This window comes from Strongylocentrotus purpuratus, unplaced genomic scaffold (assembly GCF_000002235.5).
Source record: "Strongylocentrotus purpuratus isolate Spur 01 unplaced genomic scaffold, Spur_5.0 spur5_scaffold_15, whole genome shotgun sequence".
NCBI classification, from domain to species: Eukaryota; Metazoa; Echinodermata; class Echinoidea; order Camarodonta; family Strongylocentrotidae; genus Strongylocentrotus; species Strongylocentrotus purpuratus.
In genome coordinates this window covers 23077161-23092371 of record NW_022145600.1, presented here as the reverse complement: position 1 = coordinate 23092371, position 15211 = coordinate 23077161, and the positions used below count along the sequence as shown (strand labels likewise).

The 15211-nt window shown below is 38.4% G+C and overlaps 1 protein-coding gene across 1 annotated transcript in view; it reads left to right on the top strand.

Moving 5' to 3' along the window:
- Positions 1-3479: 3479 nt before the first annotated feature.
- Positions 3480-15211, top strand: part of LOC115918644 (polyamine-modulated factor 1-binding protein 1-like) — a 44448-nt gene continuing 32716 nt past the window's right edge. Inside the window, exons 1-2 of the mRNA XM_030985844.1 lie at positions 3480-3555; positions 4351-4504. The gene's annotated coding sequence lies outside the window, so the exon portion shown is untranslated. The remainder of the gene's footprint in view (positions 3556-4350; positions 4505-15211) is intronic.

The following is a 15211-nucleotide window of genomic DNA, read 5'->3' as shown; positions in this document are numbered from 1 at the left end:
CATGGAGTAGGATGAAACAAATGGGGTTCCTTTATAGTGCAGTAACATATATTTGTTTAAAAGGGGTACATGTACAGTATATAGTTTTTCTCTTATCTTTAGACACATCTCACTCAAACTTGAAAAGTACATTATAATCTATACATTTCCCATAAAAGGATATTGAACTGCAAATAAACTGGCTTCATGAATAGTGAATACAGAAGACCCATTGATAGATAAAAGAGATATATAGGCAATAAAAGTAATAAAACTGCTTCTAAATGGCTTCCTCTACACAAGGGCAGTTTGAATTTTCTATGAAAGAAAGCAATTCATTGCACCAAGGCCAAACATGCAACTCTAGGCGCATTTATACTGTCAAATACCTCATTTTGAAAAGTCGCGATGTTTCGTGCACCCGGTTACACTTGTGCTGAAACATCACCGACGGAGCTGTTCAGCGATGTTTTGGCGTGTTTCGGTTGGTAATGCGCATGTGCAGTCTTCCCGACCTTTGACCCCGGCCTGCTATAAGATTTTTAGCGCGCGCAATTTCCAGCTAGCGCTATAGCTAGCTAAATAGCGATACATCCCATGCGCATGCATGCGATATGTTTTGTTTATCTCGCGTGTAGTATTTGAGGCAAGAGTGGATAAGTTACGAAGTACGGACTACGGCTGCTGATTCAGTTTTCCCAAATTCAATCGAAATTTAGTAGTAAAAACGATATGGGAAGGTTAAGAAAATCATCGTTGTTAATTGTTAATTTCATGCTTTCACTCATTTCTCTGAAGCCCTTTTCCCCACGTTTGCAGGGACGCTTGGAAGTCTGGTGGAGGAGCTCTCCCTGCCTCCACATCGAAATCAAGAACTTCATCTCATCATCAGTCCAATGGGAATTGTTCACTTCCATATTAATTAATCTAACAAAACACTCAAATACTACTACTAGACAGATATGGCCAGACGGGAATAACGAAGATTGAATAAAGGATGAGTTAACGGAATTGGAACAAACGGAGCTGAATGAACGGATAACACGCGCGACGATGGAAATGCTATAAATATCACACGGGAAGAACGTGGTTTAAAAGAGCGCGGGTAACAATCCGGAAGTGCCGGAAGTCACGTGCCTAACATCGCGATGTTACAACTGCGAGCGGTTATACTTGCCAAACACGCCAAAACACGCCAAAAGATCACACTTCGTTTTGGAATGTTTGGGGCTTGGCATGTCTGCCGGTAAAGCGTAGTTGCCCTTGGTAACATCGCGGCCAGGCTCCGGTTTGGCATTTTTTGGCGTGTTTGGATGACAGTGTAACTGCCCCTTCTATAACAATTATTACCGTATATGAATTTTGAAAGAAAGAAAACTGAGGTAGCAGCTACTTCTTCTCATATTTTCTGTAGCTCTTTTCTTTTTTCTTTTTACAATCTCTCTTCAAAGGGGACCTTTTACAATGAACAATATTCATTTAAATGGTTAACAATTACAGAGAATGTAGGGATAAAAAGTCCTTTATATCAAATAATCAGGGTCCAAATGGAGGTTAGATTTTAAGTTAACGTTTGTGCATGGAAATTATGAGTGCATCTACCAGTGTCATGATTGCACTTATATAGACATTGGTGCTGTAGAAATTCCCGGATTGGGGTGAATCGGATTGGGGTGGTGGGGGGGGGGGGGGGGGGGGAGGGCAGCATTGGTGATTGGTCCTCATGCAAAAACTGTTAAATTGTGAAATGTTTACCTACTTTCTTGTAGAATACCCAATCCCTTTTCCTCTCCATTTTTTTTTTATAATTCTCAATATCATTTATTTTTTCTCTCGCCCTTCTCAGCCCTTTATAACCCCAGTCTGGAGGCACAGACCCTCATTTGACACTTACAAATAATTCCACAAAGTCTTGAGCAGAGCCTAGCTCTGTCAGTCTCTGGCTCTGTTAGGAGCACTTGGTATAATAGTCTCTTAGTTCAGACGCAATGTTAGGCACTATAACTGACAAGGGTTCGTGCCTTTAAACTACATTCACCCTCTTCCCACTTCAAAGTAGGACCCACCCTTTCCCCAGTAGTTCTTGAAAGGTACTTTTTATCACTTGAACTTTGAGGTGAAAGACAGGGGTCATGCGAGGTCACCAAGCCCATACTCTTGACACTGTGTAATGACAAACACATGTACCAACTCAGGTTTCGGTTTAAACTAGGCCTGCTTTCATCAGCTCGAGATTGCCAAAGAGCCAGCTACTTCTGATTTGGGAAATAATCGCGCAGTTACAAATCGCATCTTCATTAGCTCGAGACAAGACCTCGAAACTTGAAACTCGACCTTGAGAAATTAGCTCGAGTTATTTTGCTTAGCGTTCACGCGTAGTGCGAGTCTTCGGGCTAGTGAAGACGCACTGGACAAATAGTGGGATATTTTGCAAACTAGCCCAAGATATCTTGGGATGATTATCTCGACCAAATATCCTGCTGATTGCAACTTCGGGATGATGAAGACGCAAACTAACTGGATTATTTGCGATCGGGATGGTTAAAATAGCGGGATATTTGGTAATCTAAAGCTGATCAAGACAGGCCTACTGTTCATGAATATAAGGACCTGGGGGCGAAATACAGCAGACTGTGTATAAATAAATCTTTATATAATTGGGGAGTAGTAATGTGTATGTACAGGGCTTGGCGACAGGGAGGGTCTCTGCAGGCATATCTTTTGTATACATAATACAGTGTATTTCGTAACTGAATTTAGAGAGTCTGTTATGATTTCAAACCTTGATTCCAATGATGTTCGATGTAGCCTGCGTCGTTTTTGACTTGAAAGAAACTTTCATTAGAGGTTGAAATATGAATTTATTTCTAAATTGGAGTTGTGTATTGTAGAATGAGGAGTGTGAATGTGTTGCACTTATATCACTGTAAATTAATACTCCATCCACAATTCATTGAATCATTCAATTGATTCAAACCAATCAGTAAATCTTTTTTTGAATAAAGTTGGTGAATTTGATGGTCTGTATCTGCACTATTATCCAACTTTGCATATTTTCAGCCCAGTTTAGAGGCCTGTGATAATGCCCTAATACACCTTTTAAATATGATCACAGTCCATGTTGTAATAATCCCCTTTCTTCATTTTTCTACACTTTTTGCTCAGACATGGACCCTACCTACCACATCTCAATTACACCTCTGTGAATACCCTCTGTTCCCTTTGAAGACCCCCATCACACCCCCTGAATACCCTTATCACACCCCCTGAATACACTATGTTCCCATGAATGAAGGCACCATCACACCCCCTGAATGCTCTCATGTTCCCCTCTTCCACCTGCCTTCACACCTCTTCAATCATCCACCCACGGCACCCACCTCCTCATGAAATCTTATCCCTGTCCCTGCAAGCCCCCCTCATTACCCCCTCCCCGAAACTCTACCCTTTCACACTCCACCAGTGTCAGACCACTGCCAGTCATGTCACCAGCCTTACTGTATCATGTCTGTTGCCCACTCCTTGCTTTAGCGCAACACAACACAACACTGTACTCCTGCCTGCACCTTTAGTACGGTAAGCAAAAATACTTTGCCAAAGCAGCCAAAGCGCTCCCCAGAGTGACACTTACACGCTGGAGCTTGAACTACAGGGCATTGTCTTCAAAACAGAGCAGCCCTTGTTATCGGAAGGTGCTTCAAGCGCTCCGTTGGACTCGGAAAAGTTTACTTTGGAATTTAACCCTCCTTCTCATAATTTCTGCATTCTGTGTCGATTCAATCCGGACTGACCACTTGATAGGGTTTGATTTTTGCCCTGATGGCTGGACCAGCCATCTCTGCGGTTTCGTCCACTTAGTGCAACCTTCACTGTTCATTTCAAGCCAAGCCTGTGTTGATTGCAAAAGCTCAGCTCTAGCTCTGTATTGTATAAAAAAATGATTCTGTTTGTATTGCCCAGGTGAGGAAAAGAGATTTGACTTTGGCATTCACTAGACTGCATTATTGTGCTTTTGTAGACCTCTGGATGGAACGGTACCACGTTCTATTTTGGAAATAATTAAAGAATAACCCACGTCGCCTCAGCCTCAGGCTTAGGTTTTGCTCGAGAGGTACATCAGCGCTAAATTAAGAAATTATAAGTATTAGCCGTTGGCGCTGCACTGTACATTGTACAGTACATGAATGTGCTATCTAAAGACAATGAATGAAAGATTCCATCACAGAAAAATAAGGCTACAACTAAGCAAAAGTCTTTGACTTGGATAAAGTGCTGGATACTTTGGCTTTTTTTGGTGTATATGACATGGTATGACCATCCATCTTTTAACTCTGAGTCTATATTCTTCATCTCTTTTCATCCATACTACAGAAACAGACCTAACCTTTGGATACTCTACCATCCTGCGCTAACAATATAAGGCTTCACATCTGGAGACTTGAACGCAGCTCCTCCACCTACCAATAATTTTGATCAGACGTTGAACCGAGAGAGCAATTATTCTGACGGTGTCGACCAATAAGTGGTAAGAACTTCTAGCCATGTAGTCACGCTGCTGTGCTTTAATTAAAAACAGTATGATTTTGTTTTTTCTCCTTGTAACACATTTTTGTCTGTAGTTGTACTGCTGTTGTCCTCTACATGGTTTTTCTCATATGCTGCAGTATATAGACTGTACCAACAGTAAAAAAGATTGAAAGGCTTTCAGAAAATCAACTAAGGTAAGTTTAGTGTACATCGCACCTTTTGAAATGGGCAAACATTACAAATGATGTATTTATGCAAATATGATAATTTCTATGGGATATAGGCTATTGAATTGCCCTTGATCTTGAGGTGCTTTTTCGAAAAAATCTTTGCGATCGTGTGAGTATCTGATTCACTTGTCGCACATATTATTCCAATACTCTTGAATACCTCAAGTCCAGACCACTACTCAATATCATCGTCCTAAGTCTACATTCGCTTACCGGTAATTGTTTCGTAATATTTGGCATAGCGTAGCTTAAAATAGCCTTATATTAGGCTTAAGAAATTCAACATATGGTATGACTATGCCAAAAAAAGAGAAATAACACTCTCATGTCCCGACATGTATAATGACAGCATTGACAGGTTCGTTTTATAAGGCTATGATAAGCTGTCACATTTTGTTGAATCATGGTTTGTTGCCTAGCGGTAAATTATAATTGGTGTTTAATAATGCCTCGATGGATAACAGGTGCAATTCTGGTTTCAATTATCTCATAATTAGCAACTTGTAAACATAATCACACATTTAATTGATGGGTAATGTGTGTTAAATGTTTGTATTGTCTGCAGCTCTTTCTCTTGATTTTCCTCTCTCTCCCTTCTCCCTCTCTCCCCCTCTCCCCTCTCTCTCTCCCTCTCTCTCTCTCTCTCTCTCCCTCTCTCTCCATCTCTCTCTCCTCTTTGCTTCTTGCACTATCTCTCTCTCTCTCTCTCTCTCTCACTCTCTCCCTCCCCTATCTCCTCCTGTCTCTCTCTCTCTAATATACTTCTTTCCTTTTAGTTCATCTCTCCCATTTGTCCTCATGTTTTTCTTGACTCTCCTAAGTCTCTCTCTACCCCCTTATTTTTCTTTCTCTCTCTTTTTATAAATTCTCTTGGCGATGCCTCTAGAATCAACAATTCATTGAATTCTACTTCTATTCAGGCGTAGTTAGTTTATAATTATATATAAGCCCGTTTTTATTGCACTTCTACTTGTAATGCTATAATTGCAGGAATGAGGACTCACTTTGACCTCATTCACTCCTTATTCCAATCATGGACCTACTTATGGTCCAATTTCATTTTCAAGGGATACCCCCATGCCCCCTCCCAAACCTCCTACCCTCTTCACCCCCCTGTGTACTTTGAAACAGCAAGATATCTCTTTGTCCCTTCACGGGACATTCAGTGTTACCGCTCGCTTGCCACGCGCAGGAGAACCTACGTTTATAAATTCATAGAACTAATTTTACACCATAAATTTGTTCAGATGAACTGAAAAGGTGCTTAAGAGCAAACCAGATTAAAATTAAACCTGATTTCCCATAATGACATTCAGCGTTACAGCTGAGAACCTACATTTAGAAATATAACCAACTTTACAGTTTACACCGTAAATCTATTTTGGTGAACTAAAACTGAAGCTTGAGATGTACGACTTCAAATTTAATCTTGTGCTATGAAAATATCACAACAAATTCTGGGAAATTCAAACAAACCTACATTGAATGTTCAATGCTATGAGTAAATACAAAAGGATATTTGCTTTTTAGAATTATTTTGTTTGACAATTCAACAGCTGAAGGCAGATGTACAGCCTGATTCTCTGTAAATTAAATACAATACAAGATTTAACGCTGTTCATGTTTCCCACCCGATCCTCCCATCTGAACCCACCATGGGATATTCTTAGCAGCCTATTAGATGCTTCATGTCTTGAGGCGGTTCTTCCATTTAGAGGAGGAGATGATTTGATTTGGCAGGTGCTCCCTAATCTAGTGTGGCGCGAAAAGAATTGATTATCATGATGATGATCATTTTCTTCTGGCTCGCATGAGGTACATGTAGTAAGATCTAGCATTTATAGCTGCATTTACACTGAAACCAAAATCACTGATTTTCCTTGCATTGCGATGTTTCATCGGTAGTTGCAATTACTGGCAAACCACGAAAAAGTGAAATAAAGAAATCCATCTCTGGAGTGATTTTGTCAAAATTTTACAGAATTTTGCGGTGTAAATGCCTGCTATCAAAACTCTGTACGATTCTAGTGTTTGATCTTGTGACTCTTTCGTTTCTGTGCGATCGCTTGCAGAGCAGTGACAAGTTGCACATGGGCACTGACTACTCGCCCCCAAATAGGAACCAACGTTTTTTATGGGTTTTTACAGTAACTTGTAAATGGCAGTCACCAAAATTAATGATATTTCAAAATGGTATTTGGGGTGTGTAAATGGGCCTTATTGTGGAAGAGGCTGTATGCAGCCGGGAAGGTTGCATCGTCTGGAAGATGTGTTCGGTTCTGTACAGAGAATGTAGCATGCTTTGTATAGATCTACAGAGCAACTGGCATGGAATTATGTGGAAAGGGTCCCACGTAGGGCAAAAGTGGGCACTTATGAACAGGTAGCATTATTAATCATTATTACCCTGTGTTATAAAGGTTTTAGAAGGTTTATGATTGTGATCTGTCTTTGTGTACACCTCAGTCTCGGATTTGCAATTCACTGGCTATAAGCCGATATTCTAAACTGAGCAATTTGATGAAGGTTACTTTCAAACAATTTTTTGTTGGAAATCCAGAAGCCTTACCAAAACAAACCAGGAATGTGGATTTATCCAGTCACAATGCCTTCATTCCATTCAGTGTAATCACATGCCATTCACACATATAAAAGAGTGATGTATCATGTATGACTGTATTCCCAGAGTAATATGCCAACAAAAACCTGCCATGTTTTCATAAGAAACCATGGTCAAATGACTAGTTACCTGAGTAATTATGAAATAGAAAATATCCTGTGTTTATGCGCCAGCAGGGGTCATATAAACTCTGGGGTATGAAAGAAATTTGTATTGAGCCGAAGGGGGTGAGTCTTTTTAGATTTTGATGCTTTGAAGCTGGTCGGAGGTCAAGAGGTCGCGGGCTTGTTGAAGGGAGTCAGGTAGACAGTGTTTATCCTAGGAAATGGACTGGCTTGTCCCCTCAAAGACCCCAAGATCAAATTCAGGAAGGACAATATCTAGAGGATAACTTGACACTCTGTTTGGCCGAAGGGGGAACAATATCAAAATGCTGATGATTTTACTTTCGGGGAGAAATAATAGTGCCCTGTCTTAGATTGTAAGTCTAAGATTTATGAATAACACACTTTATTGATCTAAAAAATTCACTCTACTAGTGTATTCTATAAATTACAATTACTAGTTTTTGGAAACATTTCTAGGATTAAATCTTTGAGACGTTGGTGTGATAAGACTGATATTAGCCTACTTGATTAACATCTCAGTAGTTCGGAGAACAACCTAGGACAAACAGACAATGAAAAGGACAACTGCCCTGTGGACCCCTTCCCCCCCCTACAGAAAATATATCTTTGTAGAACAATTTGGATCAGAATTATTACCACCAAGTGTGTTTTAATAGGGAAGTAAGTGTCTTACTAAAACATCTACATCATCACATGCAGGTAATATTGATATTAGAATACATTATTGTGTGCAAACTTTACCGAATAAATGTTTTACTTTTAACTGAAATTATTTAGCTAATGAGTATTGAACACTTTTGGACACACTTCCATTAACTGATTAAGGTGTTGTTTCTTGCATTTGTTACTCTTTTCTTTCCAAATTATACAAAAATAGATCCAAATTGTCTGACAGGGGTAATCGTCCTGAGGGGGTAACTCTCCGGATATAAGGAGTAATACCAGGATGCTAGTGGATATGCATCAGCAGCCATGCTGTCAGGGATGAACGAAGGCACTTGTTTCTTTGTTTTTCCACCTGTCTTTCCCTTCCACCTTGTTTCTCTCCTTCCCGTTCTTCCTCATTCAAGCGTGGAGCTTCAAACTTCTGACAAAAAACAAACAAAACATTGATAGGAAATGATTGCTTTTTATCTGTCAACACAGAGGAACAGATCTGCCTTTGTTTCCTTTGATGGGTAATGGACTGTTTTTCTCTTCCGACTTCTTAGAAAGGTGATGTCATTCAATTTGAGGTAATTTGAGGTAATTTGCGGTGATTTGAGGTAATTGGCTTTTTTAGCCGATGACTCAGTCAAAGATTTTCAAATTTTCAGACTAACTTCAGCCTTCGTAAAGATTATAGATTTAAAAAATTCATTGTTATTTTGAAAATTAAAAAACAAAACAGAAGCATAGCCAAATGGGCTTATCTTCTAATTACATGTACGAAGCTGTAGTGTAATACAGCGTTCAATAATATGCAATGGACATATAACATTTTGATTTTTATATACACTGTATGTATCTGAAGACATTTTTTCAACATTGTTCATTGCAAGTTGAAAGATTAATCCCCAGCACTCCTTCTGCAGTCTTAATTTTGACCCTCTTTGTTCCTACGTAAAAGAAAATTTTCGTCTCGCATTGATCAGAGTAAATGGTAAATAAACATTAGTTCTATCAAAATAGAGACATGTTGGTTTTATCAACTTTTCTTTTGCGCTGAACCTTTCCTTTTTGCAATAAAATTCTTGATATTGACTTATTCTAACCATATCTTGATGAAGGCAGGAAGTCTCTGCTTGTAGAATGCAAGGCATTACCGATTGCATTGTTTGATAACACTGATAATTGACCCTTTACTGTAAATAGAATAACAAAATGCTCAGGACTATCAAAAAGAAGGCCTGGCCTGGGTAAATATGCCAGTTCAGCAGGGCCTGTGTGTCACCTTGGTATAAAAGGGTACCTGAATGAAATCCCAGAAGTTATACTGGAGGTGCTCTGAAATAGACTTTAGGGAAGCATACATGTTGGTATGTGACTTTTGTGGAACATGCAATTTTGTAAGTGTAGTCTTCAGACTTGAATCAGAGACTTTAGTTAGGCTCTGCTTCACCTGTTGAATTGGCATGTCAACCAATAAGTTGGCTACATGTACATGAATCCTTGAATAGAAACAGTCTTGTGGTAACTGTAGTTGTGATCATAATTGTCATTGTTACATGAAAAATCAAGGAATAGGATAGGTCACAAGGAAAAAAATTATTAACAAAATTTGGGGGGCTACTTTTCAACCTTGCTTGCATGAAAATAACACTCTTTGATTAGTTTTGCATTGAACTTGATGCAAATTTTTTTTGGCTCTTTTATGACTTTCTGGGGCTCTGTTTGGCATTTCAGGGGGCTAAATCGCCCGAGCCCCCGTGTATTTTTTCACTTAGTTAGGACAGCAGCTCAATTGCTCCATCTGCTCCACCCTTGATTGGCAGTGCGTTGAAGTGGTAGAACCCAGTGAGGTCGAAACTAAAGCCAGTATAGTCACCTTGATGTTTACATTTCGCATGATTGTATCCTCCTGGCTTTCACAACGAATGCACATAGCCTTGTCATCAATAAATGAATTGAATTAAATATCTTTTCTCCTATTTTCTTCCAGATTATTACTTTTGACTGGGGCCATTAAGCTGCTTATAAACAAAATCGCAAGTGGATCAATTGCCAGACTTTATACAATACTATAGACCTGTTCACTAGTCTATTCGAATTCAAGGTTCTTCATATAACAAAAGTACCTGTGGTGATTTACTTGTTTTGTTTGACAGCATTTGGGTGGACAGAAAGAGGGGCCAAATAAAGCTGATTATCATAACTAAACCAAAATTATAAGTTGATATTACATGAACATTGACTTTGTTTCAAGAGACCCATTGCCTAATGTATAGGCCTATTCAAACTTATTGACTTTTGTTTTGTTTTGTTAAATATTAAGATGTTGCTTTGTTGGGCAAGGTACTGGCAAGTCTACTGAGATCCTACTGTATGCATGGAATTTTACATTGTTGATAACTAAGTCCAATTATTAGGAGTGAGATATTAATTCATTTTAGCCAAGTTCCATACTCTTTTTAACATGTACCCCAGTTACACCACCAAAGGGACTGAAACCCAACCGAAAACAGACAAAATGAGGATAATTCAGGGTAATTTTAGTGTTAATTTAGTCAATTGCAGCTGTGTAGTCATATTCAGATGCCACATCATGTATCCCATACTTATAGCAGGGGCCAGTGAGACGAACTTGAGCTACAATGGTTTAGTCACCTCAAGGATTGTTTACTCTGCACCTGATAACTTTATTGACAAGGTCATTGTTACTCAAGTCTGTCTTTCTTTCAGCTTGCTCTGCAATTGAAAGGCAGGATTTTAATAAAAGACTGGGTTTTGTTTATTGAGAGAGATAAAGTGCCAGGTAACAAGTTAACTGTCTCTGTTTTCACAAGTCGATGTGATTTTCACACCAAATGGACCCAGCGCTGACTCACAAGATTTGGAGGGGGGATTGTAAATAAAGTGATGGAAGGGGGGGGGGGGGGGAGGGGGGGGGGGTAGTTTTTAGTTCAAGTTATCATGTGATGAGAATACAGTGAAGATGGTGCACACATTGTGAACAGGGGCTTTATATCAAACCTCAAAATAGTATTTTGTCAAGTATTCATATTTATTTAAAAAAAAGCATTGAACAAATATGGTGCAACCATATTGCCTTCTGTATATCTACATCACCATGCAAGTCGATACTTATAAGCAGAATCTAAATATAAACTAAACAAACATAAAATGAAATATTTTAACTAAGCATATAAACTTTTCAGAAGGGTTTCTAGCACAAGACCTGCAGTGTCCTAAATTGCAAGTACAGGTATCAATAACATTAATAGAGTTTGAAAGCGAGGAAATTGGGCCTTGGAATTTTTTCGGTATTCTTGGTTTTTGTGGTAGACATTTTTTTTCTCACAAATTAGTGTCGTGTTTGTGCTTGTAATATAGAAATGCAATCCTCTTTACCAAAGGTTAAATTCTGCCACTTAACAAATTGCAAAAATCACTACCACTTTTCATTTTTAGCCTTTGACTCTTTTCTCCTCTATATTGCTGTTATAAAGAATGCTTTTGAGCTCCGGTTTAAGATGCTTTTGCCGACAGGGATTCTTTTACAGCCACCTTCCACTCTGAATTTGAAAGCTCCGAAAGTTAATCTTGCATGAAATCCTTTCTTTTGAAGCCAAATGAATGAGTTCCTTGTGGCATTCGCACAAGGGAGCTGTGATTGGAAACATGCCACACACAAGGTTGAAGTTTTTACCATTCCTCCAGATAATTCCGGCTTTGGAAGTTTTGAGTATGGTCTCCCGTTTTTTATTGAAAAGTATACTATTTAAAGGCAAAGACCAGTATTGGAATTTTGGAAACGCCCCAATTTAAAAAAAATGAAATGGTAAGCTCTTATTACCAATCATGTGAAAGAATATGTTTTGACTAGTACTGTACATGATGACAACAATTTTGCCAGGAAACCGCCTACTAATTGATATATTTGGTAAATTAGTTTATCTATTGTTATGTGATAGATAAAATGCATGTGTCCCGCAAGTGTGCGTAGTCCCATATACGTCTTTCTGTGTATGGTGCTTGTAACTTTACCAAGACTGGGCCAAATTTCTTATCATTTTGATGATTCCAGAACCTTGCAGTACACACCAATCCTTATATGCTAGATGATCAACCTTTGCTGATCAATTCCACAATGTTTCTTTCACAATGCAATCGCATGACCATAACTGATCTTTATCTTTAAGTATACAATTGAAAAGAATGATTCATGAAATCAGAAATACATGCATTGTAGTACCGGTATGCCTTTTTAGAGGCAAACTATAAAAAAACAGCATTGTAATGAAAATATTTCATGAAATGAGGAAAAAATGAATTAAAATGTTAGATGGAAGTATGGCTAGATGGTAATTTCTGCATAGAGAGATGTTGAGGAACGGTGAGTGTTCATACATGTAGTTAGTGAAAGTGAATTATTAACAGACATTGAATTTTAAATATTGAATTGCATTAGCAAATACTATTTATTACCGGTAGTATCGAATATCGATTATATCGATCATAAGTAACAATAGCAAAGCATATCATGTTTTTAAGTGTGTATGTATTGAATCAATGAATATCCATTTGAAACATGCATTTATCTGGCAAATTAAGGACTTTTTTTATAGGTGCACTGTCTTTGTCGCAAATGTTGCGATATCTGTTGACTCTATCTTTATTAAAACTGTAATTGAATTCTTTTCCCCAGTGCTATATTTAATTTCTCACAGAGGGACTGAAATCCCCACATGTGACTCAGATAATTGTATCAAGGTTTAGCACATTAGGTATGTCCTCATCAGCTCGAGATAACCAAATAGCCTGCTATTTCTGATTTGGGAAATAATCCTGAAAGTTACAAATCCCGACTTCACCAGCTTGAGACTTGACCTCGAAACTCGAAACTCGAAACTCAAGCTCGAGAAATTAACTTGAGATATTTCGCTATATAGTGCAAGTCTTCGGGCTGGTGAAAACAAACCGGACAAATAGCGGGATATTTTGCAAACTAGCCCAAGAGATCTTGGGATGATTATCTTGACCGAATATCCCGCTAATTGCAACTACGGGCTGAAGAAGACGCAAAGTAGCTGGATAATTTGCTATCGGGGTAGTTAAAATAGCGGGATATTTGGCAATCTCGAGCTGATGAGGACAGGCCTATTGGTGACCAGACTTCGGAGTTGCCACAGTTTCCTTGAAGATGATTGATTTAGGGGGATTTTTTTTCTTCATCTAAGTACAATTGAGTAATGCATTTACTTCATAATCAGTTCTTATGTTCATGTGAAGACAGAGTCAGGATTGAGGGATTTGACAAAATAGCACAATTTTCTTTTCTTCCATCTTGAGTTTTTATTAATGTTCAAATATAGTGGAAGAGTGTAAATGTTTCTTTGGTTATATTGACCTCAAATTTCTCAACTGAAATTGAAGAGAAAAAAAAGACAATGATTGCTAATCATCTTGAAACAATAAATATATAACTAATCAGATGTTAGTTTCAGTAAATTAAACTTATAACAATAATAACAACATGGAATCAGTTGAAAGTTAACATAGTCTGTGGTCTGAAGCCCTTTTAATAGACTGCCAGGGGTTCTATGCTTGCAGACTACCGGTACTCGAGTCCAGAACAGTTTAATCAGGGAGTTAACTCTCTGGTCTAATGATCTGACGATGAAGCAAGAGGCTCTAGTTAATAATCCTCAAGACCATACCATAAGTACTATCCCAGTACTTCTTTTCTTTTCTTGAAGAACAGTTATAGTTGACACCTTTTCTTTACCGAGCTCAAGGCACAAAGTGCACTTCATCAGGGCTGAAAAGATCGCACACATCCTACAGGTAGCTTTAAAAATAAAGTTAAGCCATTCCTTTTGTCCAAGCAGAGCAGGACTTATCACAACTCCCCCTTGTTCGGTCTTCAGAACAACGGTGTGAGTCACTGAGTCATTATAGTTGTCCATCATCCCAAACCCCCACCCTCCCATGTACCTCTCTTTCTCCGCCCATTCAGGGATCACAATTGGGGTATTATGAAGGGGTCAAAATTGCTCCTGACGAGAGGCTAAATAAATCTGTGCTGGGTGAAAGGGACTCGCAATTGGCTGCCCAAAGCTTTGAATGGTGGAGTGTTTGTTTGGTAGGCGACTGGAGCTGAAACATTTTCGGTGTTGGACTGGATTCCTCCAGTGGCAGTTGTTATTGTGCATGCATATTGGCTGTTTCTTTGCACGGAAGGAGACTGTTAATCGTTGGAATAATCATACTGGTATCGGTAAGAAGGAATAGATCCTTCATGCAGGAACAAACACATGCCTGATACTTCTCTGTATAGATAGTGAGTGGTGTTGGGGTTTAGAAGTTTGAACAAAGAGGAAACATTTTTGTCAAGCAAACTTTTGCATTAAACGTGGCCTCCCAGTCTTACATCATTGGATCATACAAGGGCAATGTTGTACATGCAACCTGGACTACGAAGTCTGTAAGTATCTACAGCTATATATATATTTGAATGACTACAGGTACATGTAGATGTATCAAGGAGTATTTCCTTGGATATACCTAGTATTATCTTAGAAATATGATTTTAAAGTTTATGATTATGATAATTTCATTTTAATATTCCTATTTCAAGAATAATTCTAGTAGCCCTTTGTTATAGTTGATAACTTTGCCAAAGCATTATTTAAAAAACAAAAATTCTTTGAATGAATTTTTTTACACCTGACTAAGAAAGTAAGTTTATTCTTGATAAGCTACATGTTATTTTACCCTTTTCAGTTTTCCCAAATTTTGAAAAGAAAAATGTTATTAGGACAGATGCATTTTTGTGTGGGTGGACAGGGGTTATAAATCGAGATACTAATGCCAGGGGGCCAAGATCCCACATCATAGAAACTAAAATATAAAATATCTTTGGAATGACTCAATATCACTTGAGATTTTCCTCTGGCAAGAAGCAACAATCCATCAATTTCTCACCCAATATTATTATCAAACAGAGTCTTCAGTTTGATATGAATTCCTTGACCCTACAGCTAATGCCCAAACTTACGGATTTCTGTAAATTCTTCATAAGCTGC